The following is a 9651-nucleotide window of genomic DNA, read 5'->3' as shown; positions in this document are numbered from 1 at the left end:
TGCGGGGATGGGGCTGCCTGACGCAGCCCAGACAAGCCTCCTAAACGCTGCCATTTTGCGGTGTCACAGCCCCGGGGCTGCAGCCGGCCCCAGGCTCCTGGCCCTGCACAGCACGCTCGGCGCGCTGATTTATTTCGGTATTACGTTTAATTGTTTCCTTCTTGTTGAAGCCTTAACATGCGATGCTTGTAAATCTGACCCGAATCCTCCATATGGCGCTCTGGTTTTCCATTTTCAAATGCATTCGCCCTGGAATAATGAGTGTGGTATAACTCAATTTGAGTTCTGCTGCTGGGGACTTTATTACATAATGCTTTCTAATTGACCCTCATAGTTTAATAAGACAGAACATTTCACCAGAACATTGACAAAAGTTATTAATTTTCACTTCAGCAGAGACCCATGTCCCAATTAAATCCCCTGGGAATGCCTGACTGACTGACTGACCTCATTATGGCTAATGCTTATTAGTCCTGTGGAGAGGATAGCATCACACACTGTTAAAATGCCTAAATGAGCACATACAACCATCCAACGTGATTACAATTTACATACATGACTAATTTTACTCCCCTAATCCTTGTCTGGTGCAATGAATGTGGTATGCTGCTGTCATACCACGGGATCAGCCATCGAGGATTTGGAAGGTGTCGTAAAAATGCCCTGCCAGTGCACTCAGCTACACCCAGTTAAATTATATCTGCCTTTCTAGGAAACTATTTCAAGTGTGTGGGCGTCTTTCAATGCGGAGGTTGACTTGCACCCGCTCCTTCTTTAATACAGAACACTAGTACTCGTTTGGTCCCCTGGTTTTTGTTTGTTTGTTTAATTTTTTTCAGCCAAGTTACAAAAAAAAAAAAAAAGGACAGAGAAGTGAAAGAAAAAAAAAACCCCACCAGCAGCAGCAGCAAACAATGATTCCGGCCTTCCTACTTGGGTAGCTTATACTCCCTGAAGAGGATTTTTCTTCCCAGCATCTAGTGGCATTTGCACATCTTCTTTGAGCTTCCATTTCACGGGAGACAGCGGGTAGGGGCTTGTAGGCTCACCATGCCTGCTTTTTTGGTCCGCTTTAATGTGAGGGCTTCACAGACGCCACCCTGCTTCACCAGTGATGGGACCGTGACTCAAACCAGTCCCCTATCGCGGGAGAATCCGCTGGAAGGCCTGTTGGATGAAAAGGTGTATTTGCCCACGCTGGTAAAATTGAAGGCTCAGAGTGGCAAGAAAATGAAAGTAAAGAGGGCTTACAGTATCTGAAGCTTCAGATTGTTTTTTGACCTTTCTTTTCCTGGTCTACACGACAGTGTTTATCTTACAGGCAGTCTGACCACGGCTCAGTGTCTGCTTTTCTTGTGCATCGTACGCATTCCTCCTGGGCTGTATGATTTGACACATGACAACAATCTAACAGTGGAGATCAAACTTCTCAGGCTCTTTGCAATGTGACAAGTAATGTGTATTGACACAGCAAAGTGCGCTCCGGAAATATGAGTGTTTGGGCGGGCACCCGACCTCCTTGCTCCGCTAGAGATAGCTTAAATCATAGGCTTCAGTTGCCCATGATGATAAAGCCAAAATTTAAATAATGATAACCAGCTGGAAGCTGCGATTCATTGAAATCCTTCCTCCCCCCCTCTTTTTTTTTCTTTTGTACTGTCATCCTGAAAGCAGGAATTTGGTGAGAAAAATAATAGTAGTGATAGCAAGATAAAAAGACAAAGGCGAAAGAAGTTAAACTAAACCTCCCCAGGGAACATTTGAAAGCATTACACATTCTTCTTAACCACCCATTCTGCAACTGTTTACTGAGTACCTTTTTGCAGGAGTACTATGGACAACACCCCTGCCCTCATGAAGTTCACAGTCCAGTAGGCAATACTGTCAGCACTGAAATGTGGGTAGGCAGGATGATTGATTCTATAGATGGCAAAGGTTTATGGGAGCCTGAGAAGAGGCATCCAACCCACATTCGGTGGGGGCTAGGTGGTCCAAGAAGGGCTTCTTAGAGAAGGAGACATTTAAATTAAACCCCAAAAGGTAAGTAGGAGATAGCCAGGCAAATCGGGGAGGAGGGGTTGGGGTCAAGGTAAGAAAGCATCATTTCTTTCTGCTCTTCATTCATTAGACAGGAGGGCATTTAGCCCTACTATGTGCTCTCCGGGCTCCTTGTCTCTGGCTGATGCTGGAGAGTGACTCCTGGTGGCGACCCTAAGTATAGCAGCCTTTTCAATGGGAAAAGGATTCAACAGGGGGTGGCGGAACAGAAGGCCCTGGGTTCCCGTTTGTGGAGTAAATGGTAGAGGCAATGCACACTGCAGGAAAGGGCACTCATTCAACCAAAAGAAGACTTTCAAAAACACTGTCGTGGGGGAAGAATCATCAAAGAGCAGTGTGAACTGGGGGAAGAGACAACCCTGTTTTGATGGAAGGGAATGTTGGTTCAGAGATGTTGCTGAGGAGTCGGCTGCTAAGCTTTTGTGTGTGATTTTGGTGCTTAGACCTGATCATGCATCCTTCCTCTCTGCTGGCTCCTTGTGCCAGAGCCAACTGTGCCTCCTTCCAACTTCAGGTTCAGTTGCATCCCGTCGGGAGCTTCAATTTGGTTATGATGAGAGTATTTACACCACAGGATTTGGTAAGGCCTACACACCAGAGCTTCCCTTCCCCAGCCACTCCCACCTCAGAGAGCCAGTTGTTAAAGATTGATCAGCACATCACTGTCAGTACACAAGTGTTCCCTAGCTGTACGGAAAACATACCATTGCTCTTATCAGAAGCCTGACAGGTGCCCAATCCCACAACGCAAAGCTCTGGTAAAATTCAGCATATGTACCCTGCCTTCCATACTACAGAGCAGTCTTGGGACCCTTACACTCGGGCTGTCTGCAGAGAACAACAGAGAGAATTCTGAGTCTCTGAGAAGATTCCGAGTCAGCTTCCTGAAGTAGCTGCATGGGTGAATTGTAGAAATGGAGTGAGCCAGGATCGTGGCCCAGCTGCTGCTTGAGGTGTCCTACTCAAGATTAATTTTTTCAAGGGAAGAAGAAATGAAATAATTGTAAGGGAGAAGGTCCTGGGCCTCACTGAGAGAGTGGCAAGTGGCAAAGAATGTGCTCCAAGATTTGTGTTTTCTTTCAACTTAGTAATCCCATCCTCCAGGAAACACGGCCCACCTAATACAGGGCTCTGCCCTTTCAGTATGAATGTCTTGTCCTATGGGGTAGAGCCTGTGGGGGACAGGGAGGACTCATAGGTGTAAGGAATGTCTGTCTTTTAGGAGTCGAGGAAGATAGTTGAGGTAAGGGGCAGATACGTGCCTATTCCCTCCTTGGCGATGAAGTATGAAGAAATGTCCAGAGATGAGAAAGACAGCAGGGCAATGAGAATAACACGTGCAAAGGCATGGCATCACGGGTTTAGGAAGCCACGAAAAGTTCTGTGAGCTCGGGGTATGTTCTACAGGGGGAGGTGATGGCAAGAGAGGAGCATAGAAAGAAAGATGGCCCCAGACTGTGGGCCAAGGTGTTTGTACTTTATTCTGTAGCCAATGAGGATTCCCCAGAGACATTTAAAACAGGTGAACAATATAATCACATTTTTTTTTCAGGGATATAGAGAGTAGAGTAGTGACTGGAGGTTCTGATGACCAAGATCAGGCTGTGGCAAACACAGTTATTTACTTCTGAAGTATCAATTCTCCTTTTCTTTCTTTCTAACAGAATCCCAATTTCAATAAGGGAAGCAGCATGCCCTGCTTGAAACAAACAACCTTCCCAATTCCCATTCCCAGTCTTCATGCAGAGGGTGGTCACATGACACAGCTCTGCCCAGTGGAATGTAAACGCAGCTCAGTGGGTGGAGCTTCCAGGAGAGCTCTTTGAAAGAAAACAGACTCAGGAGGCAATTTGCCTTTTGCCCTTTTGTCCTTCTCCCTTCCCCTCTCTTCTTGCCCTGAATGTGAATGTGGAAGAGAAGCAACTATTCTGTGAGCTTAGGTGACAAGCCCACGATAGCCACATGTCAAGGAGGGCTGACTGGAAAGACAGAAGAAGCTGGGGTCCCTGGAAGTATTGTGGGTCTGCCATATTGGTTCTGGATCTTCTATACCTGAATTTCTTACTGTGTGAGAAAAAAAAAAAAAAAATCAAGCTCTGTTTGGTCAAGCCAAGGCAAGCTCCACTTTCTTGTTACATCAGCCCAAACCGTTCTTGACTATTTTGGGTCCTATCTCAAAGGTCCAGATGACAGACCCTGAGGACCTGAAGTTCAGCAGCGCTGGTGGAATGAAGATGTAGGAACACCTCTCAGATAGACTTGTAGCAACACTGTGCTAGGGAGAACAAAGCATGAAAGACCATTTAGCCTCGAGAGCAAGGGAAATACAGAAGGCAGAATGGGTGCAAGGATTCAGGGTGCAAGGTTTCAGGGGATAGGTGGCATATATGCAAGAAGAGGATGAGCTGAGTCTGGGGCAGGCTGAGTGTGAGGGGCTTGCTGTGCAAGTAGATGGGTCGTCCTGTGGGCAGACACAGGGGCAGGATGGCATTCAGAGGAGAGGCCGAGAGAGTTCTGAAGTACAGGTATGGTGGTTACCAGCAAAGAGATGGGGGCTCCAGAAGAGTGGATGGAATCATTTAGGAAATGAATGTGTGATGACAACAGGAGTCAGGAGGGAAATTCTGGGGAATACCATCGGGCAACAGGGAACGGAGTGGGAGGGGCGTTCAGGAAGAGAGAAGAAGGCTGCGAGAGAAGTGGAAGAAGGATTCACAGAGGCAGGGTCCCAGGAGCCAAGAGCAGAGACATTTTGAGAAGGAAAGAGCAGTCAGGGTGCCACGTGCAATGGAGTTGTCAAGTGGGATGAGGAATGAAAATCAGTCTATGGATTTGGCAATTAGGATGTCAGATTTTCTGCTAAAACTGCTCCCACTGAGGTCACTAATGAAGCCAGAGAAATAGAATGATTTGCCCAAAGTGACATCATTAGTAACGAGCCAAGCACTAGAAATAGAGGGCCCTGACTCCCAGTGAAGTGCTCTTTCTCTCCTATTGCCCATACTTTTAGCCCCCCACCCCCAAATCACTGAGACAGGTTTTCATTTTAGAAGAACAGCTTTGGGGATCCTTTATGGTCAGATGCAAACAACTTCTAGCTGTCTGATTGGTGAGTAGGTTTAAAGAGGTATCATTTTGTCTCCAGATTAAATTATCTCAACTAATATTTTGATGTGCCGAGACCTCCGAATGAAGAAGGAAGCAAGACAAAGAGAGGAACAGAGTCAAAACTAGAGGCATCCGCTCCTGCTCTGATCACTCATGGCTCTCGGCCTGGCTGGAGACTGCCCTTGGTCTCTTGTTCCATACCTGCCCTGCAGCAAGAGGGCCAAGGGACCGTCTGCCATGTTGCCTGCTACTCCAGGCAACTGGAGAAGGGCTGCTTCTCTTACCTCAACTAAGGAAGAGCCCTTTCAGAGACAGGTCCGTCCCCAGTGGGTTTCCCGTGTCCATCATGGAGACCAGAAACAGCCTAGGCACACGACCTCAGCAGGTGCTATTTGAAGCCAAAAATTCTGGCTCCATTTCCAGACCAAGATACAGAAAACTCATAGAATCTATAAAAGCCATATCTCTCAGCACGAGAGGCATGGTTCAGAGGGAGACAGGGAAGTCCATTCTGAAATTCATGGGGCTGAGCTGAGCCTGAGTCATTGTTGTTGTTGCTGTTGTTGTCGTCCTTGTTGTTGTTTTTTGCTTTGTGCCTGAGAGCAGAGGTCAGAAAGTAACACTTGGAGGGGCAAAGGTGTCATAGCCCCGTGTGCTTAAACCACCTGACCCCCCCCCCCCCCAGGCAATCCCACATCTATCAGTACTATAAGTACGGAGGTTAGAGCATCAGGTTGTACCGACAGGAACCCCTCTTGCAAAACACTCTGTGAGAGAGAACAGAGAGGAGTAAAACGAGTAAATCCCCCAAAGTTGTGAAACTCTCCTGCCGCCATCCCCTGCCCCAGGCTGACAGGGGGTGAACCAGCGGCGTGGATATATGGCTTGGCAGCGAAACCTGGTGGGTTTGCTGGGGGGCACTGCAATCCATAAAGGAAAAAAGGTCTACACAGGGTAACAGTTTTTGTTGTTGTCCTTGCTTTTCTTGAGCAAACGGGCACTGATGTTCTTTCTCTCCCACGTAAAGAAAGCTGCTGCGGATCTGGAGACAAATTTTCTCCGATGGACAAGGCAGCGAGGGCTTCTGGCTGACTAGAAGTAGCTGCTATTCGCCGTCTCTCCGAAGAGAGACATAAAGAAGGCGATGCAGCCAAAATAAACAGATGGTGGGATCGGGTGGGGGGATTCTGTCAGGAGCAGACACACAGGTAGCATGGGCCCCAGGCAACCACACAAAGCCATGAAGAGGAGCCAAAACTCAGCAAAGAGTTCTAGAACCCTGGGAAACAACAGCGTGTGCTCTGCCCCACGGGGTTCGCCTTGGAACTGTCACCGAGCCAAGGGTAGTGAAGTCTGCACAAAGCAGGAGAGACCCAACAAGCCAGCAATCCCGGACGCCAGGGAGGACTGAGAGAAGACAGGGTTGGGAATGAAATGGTAAGTTAGCAAAGTCAGCATAAACCCAGAACCCCCCGAGTGCCGGGAAGATTGAGTGGCAGATAACGTGGTATGCCAACTGGAAGGCTGCTTCCAGAACCAACTGCGAGCCACTGAGGCAATTCTGCAAACGTTGACTGAACACCTTCTGGGTAACAGGCCCTAAGACACGGCTCTCCTTCTGAGGACCTCATGGTCGGGGAGGCAGCGTGTTTTTAGGTGGATCAATTACACCACAACATAATGGTTATGAGCAGCGTCCTGAAGGATCACGAGGGAGGGATCTGTCAGGGAAGGCTTCAGAGAGGAGGCAACATTTAAGCCAGGTAATGAAGAGGGCACTTGCCGAGTCTAGAAGGAAGTCTTGCCTCAGAAGGCTACAGGTGCGCAAATATGAGGTTATATTAATTCAGGCTCTTCTAGCAAACAAAATAAGTAACCCTTAAAAAAAAAAAAAATCCAGTCAAACTAGCTGAAGGTAAGAGGAGTGTTACCATAGAATTACAACAGATAATCTTACAGAAAAATGAGAGGAAAGACACGCTTTGAATTCCATGAGGTCCGGAACCAGGATATCACGAGCTCATGTGAACTCACGGTGCGGACACAGGACTCTGAACGGCCCCACTCTGCATCTGCTCTCTGCATCATGTGCCCCATTCCCGGTTTTTCTGAGGTCCACCTCTCTCTGCTTACCCATGCCCTTGGAATCCCATGACTTTGCCTCATGGGTGGCCCTGGGTTGCTCGGGCATCAACTTCAGGATCAACTCTCTATGACCTTTCAGGTCAAGTGCCCATGATCCTGTGGGTGCACCTGACTCATACTCTGTGTTCTCATTCCAAATTGCTGCGACAGAGAGCGCCATGGGCCCAGATTCGGTCATTGATATCTGATTGGAGAGTTGACATGGGAGTCAATTCTCCCACTGGCATGGGAGTCAAAGTGGGTAACAGACGTGGCTTAAATACCTTTCGAGACGTGAGGGGTGCAGACGGGGAGTGCGAGTGGCATATTTACTGTGGTGAACCTGCTCGTGTGAACACTCGGAAAACACAGGAAATCTGCCATAAGGAAGGACTGTCAGCAACCCCTCTGTGCTCCCATGGCTCGCAGTGGAAACCTTTATCTCACCACCAAAAATATTGTGATTAAATTTTATCTTCATGTGGATCTCTCCTTCGCTAGAACTTAAATTCTAAAATAAAGTTGCAAATTGTAACCATATTTATCATTGTGATTCTAGAAGATAGCATTGCATCTAGTACACGTAAGTCTGAATGAACCTGGATTGTACTGATTGCTGTATCTGCCATCACCTTCGTTCTTCATTTTCCATCCATTACCATTGTCTGCTACCTGCAGCTTTCCATGGTGGGAGACAGGCATCCTCGGGATGCTGTTGAAGTCGACACCTGAGAACAGAGATTCCACTGGACTCTGGCAGATGTCAGAATGGGGCTGCACTTGTGTCCAAAGTCCGACGTGTGCAGTGGGCCCTAAATTGTGACCATGATGGGATAGATGTAGTTAGGTGTGTTCACCCAAAGTCCTTCTGCATGCAAAACTAAGGAGCCGCTTGCAGGGGACCTCATTCTTTTTTTTTTTTTTAATTTTTTAAATGTTTATTTGTTTTTGAGACAGAGGGAGGCACAGCATGAGTGGAGGAGGCGCAGAGAGAGAGGGAGACACAGAATCCGAAGCAGGCTCCGGGCTCCGAGCTGTCAGCACAGAGCCCGAGGCGGGGCTCGAACCCACGAACCATGAGATCATGACCTGAGCCGAAGTCGGACGCTCAACCGACTGAGCCACCCAGGCGCCCCGCAGGGCCCCTCATCCTAATGGAAGATGAGATGGACAGACGTATGTTGCCTCGGTGTCAAAGGGGCAAACGGTATCTGCGTGTACTTGAACCAAGCTGCAGGGACTCCTGTCTGAAGAGCAATAAAGAAGAGCTGGAAGGAGATGACACTCACTCTGCTTCCTTGAAAGCTCTACAGGACCAAAGCAGTGCCAGCTTGACACCTGTGGACAAAGCCTAACATTGGAGAGAAGATGTCTTTTACCCAAACGCAGTGTGGCTTTGCGGTATTGAGAGCTACAGCCTCAGTCATGGCAGTGCAGGTGTGTGGCAGCAGTTTGGTGGCACCCGTCAATGTGACAATCCCCCACAGAGGTGGCAGCAGTGCCCAGGATCAGCAGCAGTGCCTGGTGGCCGGAAAGCCATCCAGAAGGCGGACATTGGCCGAGGAACCCGGCAGGATATCATTCACACCTAACTGGTCTTAGTAGTGAGCACACAGGATTCACCCAACCACCTGCCGCTGTGCATGGAACACCACTGTAAAGTGACTCCACTTGCACCCGCGGGCGGTTTGACTCGGGGAGACTTGAGTGACGTGTAAATCGAGGCACCTCGCTTTCTCTCGGCTGCAGCCCAATGTATGGGAAACTGCTCTTTCCCTGCAAGGCCCAGCAGGAATTAGGACCCTCCCTGCACATGCAGGGAGTCCAGAGGGAACAAAAGTGTTCAGCTCCTACCGAGGAAATCCAAGGGTACTAAGAGCAGCTGCCAACGGGAGAGTGTAACCGGAGAGAAATGACTAGAAACTGCCCAAAGAAAATACATGCTCCCTAGCAACATGAAGTGTAGTAAAGAGGCCAAACAAATAGCTCTAAAAAGGATGTGGTAGTGGTAGGGGAAGTAATCAAAACTAGGAAAGCGAGCAAGCATGAAAAAAAGAAATCAAACAGCAACTCAGCTAGAGAAATTATGGCACAAAGTTAAGAAAGTGCAAAAACACGATAAGGAAAGCAAAGGTGAGGAATGAAGAGAAGATTGCAAGAGAGGCTAAGATAAATAATAAGGCATTTTTCAAGTACAGAAGGAACTAGAGGTCAGTACAAGAGCCAGTAAGGCTTCTAAAAGCTGGCGGAGGTAATTTATTGACAGAACATGAAGACAATGCTAAGAAATATTAAAAGGCATTTTTTCTCTCCCCTCCTTGCCTCTCTTTTCACAAAGGAAGATGGGGACATATGCCAGAG

The 9651-nt window shown here is 48.0% G+C and overlaps 1 non-coding gene across 1 annotated transcript; it reads right to left on the bottom strand.

Annotated features, from left to right (window-relative positions):
- Nucleotides 1-8336: 8336 nt before the first annotated feature.
- Nucleotides 8337-8421, bottom strand: TRNAR-UCG (transfer RNA arginine (anticodon UCG)). The gene has a single exon. It is a non-coding gene; the product is annotated as a tRNA-Arg (tRNA).
- Between the last annotated feature and the right edge of the window lie 1230 nt (nt 8422-9651).

This window comes from Panthera uncia, chromosome D4, assembly GCF_023721935.1.
Source record: "Panthera uncia isolate 11264 chromosome D4, Puncia_PCG_1.0, whole genome shotgun sequence".
In the NCBI taxonomy this organism is placed as follows: Eukaryota; Metazoa; Chordata; class Mammalia; order Carnivora; family Felidae; genus Panthera; species Panthera uncia.
Note: the sequence above shows the minus strand (reverse complement) of the source record. Positions and strands in the feature narration are given on the sequence as shown.